Source organism: Carlito syrichta, unplaced genomic scaffold, assembly GCF_000164805.1.
Source record: "Carlito syrichta isolate Samal-C Ts95f unplaced genomic scaffold, Tarsius_syrichta-2.0.1 Scaffold311753, whole genome shotgun sequence".
Lineage (NCBI taxonomy): Eukaryota > Metazoa > Chordata > Mammalia > Primates > Tarsiidae > Carlito > Carlito syrichta.
Genome location: NW_007255849.1, coordinates 72,710 through 80,593, shown reverse-complemented (window position 1 = coordinate 80,593; position 7,884 = coordinate 72,710).

Genomic DNA, 7,884 nt, shown 5'->3' with positions numbered 1-7,884 from the left:
TCAGGTCTCGAACCTGCGGGCTCAGGCAATCCACTCACCTCAGCCTCCCAAAGACGTGGGATTACAGGTTGAGCCACCAAGCCCGGCTAGAGACCCTGTCCTTAACCACTATGCTTTACTGCCTCCTAATATAAATCCTTCTTTAATTAGTAAAAATTACCAGGAAAGAGATGGAACCAATGGACTGGCTCAGGAATCAAGACAGGTATTTAAGGGGAATAGTGGTTTGGGGTTGGTGAGGCAGTGGTACTGAAATTTGCATCTATTCTGGCCTCCTGTGGGCAGGCTTGTGGCTGGGGAAATGCTGTGAGGGCCAATTTGTAATGCAATAATGAGCAAGGTAATTCTTGGCTGATTGTAGCACTGGCACAAGATATTATCTTCCTGAGAACCTCTGAAGCCTGGGCAGGGATTCATACTAGTAGCAAGAGCACAGACTGGTGCTGGAGACAGAGTCCCCATCATGTCTCATGGGACACACCCAAAGTATCTACCCCAGTAGATACTGGGCAGTAAGAGAAGAAAAGAAGTTCTCTCTCCTCTATCTACATTTCAGCCCCCTCTGGCTTTGATAGCTGCACTCAAATTTTCCTTTTTTTTTTGAGTTGGAGTCTCACTCCTTCGACCAGGCTGGAGTGCAGTGGCATGCTCGCGGCCACCCCAGTGTTAGCTTGCTGGGTTCTAGTGATCCTTCTGCCTCAGGCTTCCAACTAGCCAGAACTACAGGCGTGTACTACCATGTCTGACTGTTTTTTGATTTATTGTAGAGATGAGGTCTCGCCAAGTTGCCCGGGCTGGTCTCGAACCCACGAACTCAGGCAATCCACTCACCTTGGCCTCCAAAAGTGCTGGTATTACAGGCTGAGCCACCAAGCCTGGCCTGCACTCAATGTTTTATGGGACACTACTGGGAGATCCTTTAAGATACAAGAGATCTGATGGCCAAGCTGAATATGTGCCTTTGCCACCACTAGCAGTGAGTCCCTGGAGGTTAGGAAAGGGTGTTTTGTCTCTCTCTCAATCCCCAGATCCTACACAGGTTGTGGCACATTGGAATGTCCAGTGGCCATTTGTTGAATGAAAAAAATTGAATGCTTATCTAGAACCGATGGAATGATACCTGAACAAGGCAGTTGCTGATATCTTCAACTTTTTAGCTGAAGGGTGGAGGTGATGGTATTTGCGAAGGGCATTGAGAGAATGGAGAAATCACAGTCAAGCTAGTTCTGGAGATGTCTGTGAGGGAAATGGTTGTTCAAGTAATCACAAGCACAAAGCCCGTCACGGCTAAAGGTTGTGTTTAAGCCCTTTCCTAAAACTTCTGCAGTCTGCTTAAATTAGAGAACCCTTTTCTCTGTTTTTCTTCAAGAATAAGTTGGCAGGAGTAGTACTCAGAGTCCACTATCAGGCAACTATGGGGAGTGGTTTTTCTTTTTCTTTTTACTTTTTGAGTTGGAGTCTCACTCTGTCGCTCAGACTGGAGTACAGTGGCCGCTCCTGGCCACCGCAGCCTCGACCTGCTGGGCTCCGGTGATCCTTTCATCTCAGCCTTCCAAGTAGCTGGAACTACAGGCGCGCACTACCATGCCCGGCTAATTTTTTGATTTATTGTAGAAATGAGGTGTCACCAAGTTGCCCAGGCGGGTCTCGAATCCGCGGGCTCAGGCAATCCACTCACCTCGGCCTTCCAAAGCTCGGAATTACAGACTGAGCCACCAAGCCCGGTCGGGAGTGGTTTTTCTAACTCCCAGCTTTTGCAAGAACTGCCTTAATCAAAATTGTGCCTATGGAAAGGGAAACCTCTGTCGCTTCCTTAATGGTATGCATCTGCCTTTCATAGTGGATATATAGGATGCCTTTGAGTCAGTTGTTAATTGTCTAAATTAAATACTTGGGTTGTCTCTGCATGACTCAATAAACTGACTCTTTAAAAGAACAGTGGCTAAGAATAAGTAGCTATTTTTCTTCATAGGTGTGTGTGTGTATATTTATACATGTACAAATGTATGTATATATTTTACTCATCACATGAGCAGATTTCTTTACATTATATTGAAAATAGGATTCTAGAAATACTTCTGCTTCATAAACCTGCTCATCCTCAGCAGACGAGATATGTGTAAATATCCCTTGGCTACTAAGATCAGAGTCACCCCTCTCTCCCTTCCTTCATCTGTTCCCCTTTGCAAAAGATACCCCCCATCTTAGTTTGTTTGTGCTGCTATAACAAAATATCCAAGACTGGGTAATTTATAAAAGACAGAAATTTATTTTCTCACAGTTCTGGAGGCTGAGAAGCCCAAGATAAAGCCTCCAGCAGGATTGGTGTTTGAAGAGGACTGCTCTCTGCTTTCGAGGTAGCACCTTGTCGTTGCGTTCTCCAGAGGGGAGGGACACTGCATCCTCACATGGTGGAAAAAAAACAGAAGGGGCTAAAAGAGGCAAACTCCCTCTAGCAAGCCCTTTTATAAGGTCACACCTGCTCTCATGACTTAATCACCTCCTAAAGACCACTCCTCTTAGCACTTACTACGGGCCATAACAAGGATTAAGCTTCACAGTATGGATTTGGGAGGGAATATCATCATTCAAACTATAGCACCACCTTTTAGGTAATTACTGTTTTCATGCTGCCTTAGCTCCCTGCGCTTCCTTCCCCTAGCATTAAAATTGCCGTCTTCTCAGATCCTGCTAGATGCTAATAAGCTATTCTCCTATTGAGATGATCTGAAGGATAATAACTTAATATGTCATTCCTCCAAGTCCTTTATGGTAGACCATCAGGCACCATGACAGGCTAGTGGAAAAATAACAAGAAAATCCCCTATCAATATCTCATTGATTCACTCAACAGTGCACTAGGTGTTTTAGTTATTTTTCAGTTAATAAACACTTCCTGAGCATATACTGCATACTAGGCATTGGGCTAGATCCTGGGGATGTAGTTATAAACAAAACAGTCAGGCCCCTTTGTTCTTAGAAGCAATTTTTTTTTCAAAGATGCAATTTAAAGTAGCGACAACAACAAAATAAGAAGTCCCTTGGAATAAATCTAACAAGAGATTTGTCAGATGTTCTTTAGGGAGACCATTATAAACCTTACTGAAAGACACTAAAGACCTAAATAAATGGAAAGCTATAACATCTTCTAGAATAGAGACTCCCTGTTACAAATGGTCAATTATCATATGATAAAACAAAAGATCTAGAAGGATATATTATCCTAGGTGTTAACAGTGATAATCTCCAGGTTGTAGGAGTATTTCTATACATTCTGATTTTTGCTTATCTGTATTTTCTTATGTTTTACAATGCACATTTTTACTTTTATAATAGCAAATATTAAAAGAGATAAATTACTCTCAAATTTATGCATATCCAATGCAATTCCAGTTAAATTCAAATAGACTTTTTTAAAAAATTAAAATGTAATTCCTGGAAGAGCCAAGACACTCCTGAAGAACTAGGCAGGTAGATTTGCCCTAGTAGATATCAAAGTTTGTTGGCAGGTGTGGTGGCTGCACCTGTAATCCTAGCACTTTGGGAAGCCAAGGCGAGAGGATTGCCTGAGCCCAGGGGTTTGAGATCAGCCTGGACAACTCATCTCTACAATAAATTTAAAAAATAGCTGAGTATGGTGGTGCACATCTTTAGTTCCAGCTAGTTGGAAGACTGAGAAGGAAGGATCACCTGAGCCCAGCAGGTCGAGACTGCGGTGGCCATGAATGTGCCACTGCACTCCAGCCTGGGCAACAGAGTGACACCTTGACTCAAAAAAAAAAAAACTTGTTATAAAACTAAAATACTTGACTGGGCATGGTGGCTCATGTCTGTAATCCCAGCACTTTGGGAGGCAGAGGGAAGAGACCTGAGCCCAGGGGTTAGAGACTGGCCTGGGCAACTTGGCAAGACCTCATCTCTACAATTAAAGAAAAAATTAGCTCAGTGTGGTGGCACATGCCTGTGGTTCCAGTTACTTGGAAGATTGAGATGGAAGGATCACCTGAACCCAGCAGGTCGAGGCTGCGGTGGCTGTGAGCATGCCACTGCATTCCAGCCTGGGTGACAGAGTGAGACTCCCAACTCAAAAAATAAAACAGGCTGAGCTCAGTGGCTCAGCCTGTAATCCCAGCACTTTGGATGCCGAGACGAGTGGATTGCCTGAGACGGTGGGATTGAGACCAGCCTGGGCAACTTAGCAACACCTCGTCTCTATGATAAATAAAAATTAGCCAGGCATGATGGTGCATGCCTATAGTTCCAGTTACTTGAAAGGTTGAGGTGGAAGGATCGCCAGAGCCCAGCAGGTTGACACTCAGGTGGCTGTGGGTGTGCCATTGCACTCCAGCCTGGGTGAAGGAGTGAGACTCCAACTCAAAAAAATAAATAGATAGATAGATAAAACTAAAATAAAATACTTAAGACACTGTATTGTTGACAAAGCTATAGAAAAAAACACAGAAGATATAGGAAAAGACTAATATATAAATAAAAAATTTATGTCACAAAAAGTATTTGCAGATCAGTTGGGACAAGATGGATTAGAGTAATCCCCTTTTTATTTATGGTTTCACTCTCTGAAGTTTCAGTTAACCACAAAAATATTAAGCGAAAAAATTTCCAGAAATAAACAATTTATAAGTTTTAAGTTGTGCACCATTCTGAGTATCATGGTGGCCTCTCCATTCCATCTTACTGAGATATGAATCATTCCTTTGACCAGTGTATTTATGCTGTCTATAATACCCGCCCATTAGTCATTTAGCAGCCTCTCAGATAGAAAAAAATATTGTAGTATATACATAAGGTTCAATACTATACATGGTTTCAGGCATCTACTGGGGGTCTTGGAACATATCCCCGTGGCTAAAGTTGGGGAGAGTGGACTACTTATATTCAATAATTGGTTATCTATATTTAAAAAATTAAATTAAATTTCTATCTTACCTCATACACAAACATCAATTCCAGGTAGATTTAAGACACGTATTAGTTCTTTGGGCTATAATAACAAAATATCTTACACTAAGTAATTTGTAAATAATAGAAATTTATTTCTCATAGCTTTGGAGGCTGAGAAGTCTAAGATCAAAGTGCCAGCAGATTCAGTGTCTGGTGAGGGCTGGCTTTCTCTGCTTCAAAGATGGCGCTTGTTGCTGTGTCCTCACATGGTAGAAGAGAGAAAGGGATTAGGATGATCCCTTCAACTTCTTTTATAAAGTCACTAGTTCCATTCATCCCTTCCAAATAGGCCCCATCTCTTAATACTATCCCATTGGGTGATGGCAGGGGCAGACACATTCAGATCATGGCAAGACTTAAACATGAAAATCTCAAAGCTTAGAGTATTATGTAAAACAATGAAACTTCTAGAAAACAAAATAGAAACATATTTATAACTTCAGGGCAGAGAAGGATTTCTTAAAAAGGAACCAAAAGTGCAAACCATAAAGGAAAAAAGTATAAATTCAATTACTTTAACATTAACTTCAAGTCGGGCTCAGTGGCTCATGCCTGTAATCCAGCACTTTGGGAGGTGGCGGCGAGAGGATTGCCTGAGCCCAGGTGTTCGAGACCAACCTGCGCAAACTGGCAAGACCTCATCTCTACATAAATAAAAAAATTAGCCAGGAGTGGTAGTGCGTGCCTGTGGTTTCAGCTACTGAGAAGGCTGAGGTGGAAGGATCACCTGAGCCCAGCAGGTTGAGGCTGCAGTGGCTGGGAGTGTGCCACTGCCCTCCAATCTGGGCGACAGAGTGAAACTCTGATTTAAAAAAATATATATTAACTTCAGTGCACCAAAAGATACCATACTATGAGTGAAAAAGCAAGGCACTAAGAGAGAGAAGATATTTATAACACATATAATGGAAAAAAGAAAGAAAAAGTCAATAGAAAGATGAGCAAAAGAAAACAAATTATTTCTCAGAAGCGGTAACATAAATGACCAATAAGCATGTAAAAAGATATTTGACCTTGTTAGTAATAAGGAAATGCAAATTAAAACCACAAGATACTGTTTCTCATTCACCAGATTGACAGAAATTAGAAAGTCTGACAATACCAAGTGTTAGATTGTAGTACAACAGGAACCCTTATTTAATGCTAGAGTGTAAATGAGTATGGCTTTGAAGAATAGTTTGGTATTATCTATTAAAGTTTAACTCATTCACATCCTACGACCCAGCAACTGCATAGATAATAGCTGTGCTGTTATCTGTTGGGGCCTGACAATTAAGTTTGCGAACTTGCCACCGTGCTCTTATGTTGGCAGCATGATAAACAACTATATTGGAACACTCTCCCTACTTACCTGATCTAGCCCCCAATGACTTTTTTCTTTACCCGAAGATCAAGGAAATACTGAAAGAAAGACATTTTGATGACATGCAGGACATCAAGGGTAATACAATGATAGCGTTGATGGCCATTCCAGCAAAAGAGCCCCAGAATTGCTTTGACGGATGGATAGGCACTGGCATTGGTGCGTAGCTTCCCAAGGGGAGTACTTCGAAGGTGACTGTAGTGATTTTCAGCACTTTTCCTAGGATGAATTAGTTAGTGAGCTTACTTGTCAGACCTCGCTTATTGCAGTAAATTCACACAAGCAAATGTGATACAGAACTGAATATGCATGAACTACAGCTGTACACTTGAGCTACTCTGCTGAATGAGCAGAAAAGGCCAGTCACAGAAGAATACGCGCTGTATGGTTTCTACTTACATAAACTTAAACAGGCACAACGAAGCCATCTCTTGTGACTAGATATCTTCCATTTGCCTCTGCACATTTACTCTCTTCACGTCGACTTCCGGGGGCTGAGCTGTGTGGGGTGCATCAAGGAGCTCCTCTAATTTCTGTCTCCGGGTTAGGCTTGGCTTATGGAAAGGCCCCAGGGAACACTGGAGAACTCAAGGAGAGTAGGGTCAGGTACTTATTCTCTGGTATTCTCACTGTGGGTTGGTGTGGGTTGGCTGGGTCTGATCTCCCCATCAGGCGACCCCCTCCAAAGCCCATGCTGTCTCTGACTTCCTGGAACCACTCCATCCTCTCCCCTTCAGGCCTAGGGTGGTAAGAGCACTGTTAACTAGCCTCAGGGTAATATCCACGTCTCGTGTTCTTACCATCCACTATAACCAACCTGCCCCTTTATAAATCGTTCCTTTCATAAACTCTCCCCATGTCAGGTGCCGTGGCTCACGCCTATAATCCCAACACTTTGGGAGGCCGAGGTGAGGGGATTGTCTGAGTTCACAGGTTCGAGGCCAGTCTGGGCAGCTTGGTGAGACCTCATCTCTACAATAAATTAAAAAATTAGCCAGGCATGGCGGCGTGTGCCTGTAGTTCCGGCTACTTGGAAGGCTGAAGCGGAAGGATCACCTGAGCCCAGCAGGTTGCAGCTGCGGTGGCTGTGAGCGTGACTGTGAGCGTGTCATTGCACTCCAGCCTGGGTGACAGTGAGACTCCAACTCAAAAAAATAAAAAAAATACTCTCCCCAAATTATCCTAATTTTTGTGTGCCATCTATTTCCTACCAGGACCCTGTCTGATACAATATTGTTTAGGGATACACAAACACTGTAGTAAAACTTATGTAAAACTTACAAAGAAAAGCAAGGGAGCTATTAACATAAAATTCAGGAGAGGAGTTCCCTCTGTGGGGGAGAGAAGCATGATATTAAAAAGCCACGTGAGCCGGGCTCGGTGGCTCAGCCTGTAATCCCACGCCTTTGGGAGGCTGAGGTGAGTGGATTACCCTCGCCCGCGGGTTCGAGACCCGCCTGGGCAGTGAGACCTCATCTCTACAATAAATCAAAAACTTAGCTGGGCGTGGTGGCGCATGCCTGTAATTCCAGCTACTTGGAAGGCTGAGGCGGAAGGAT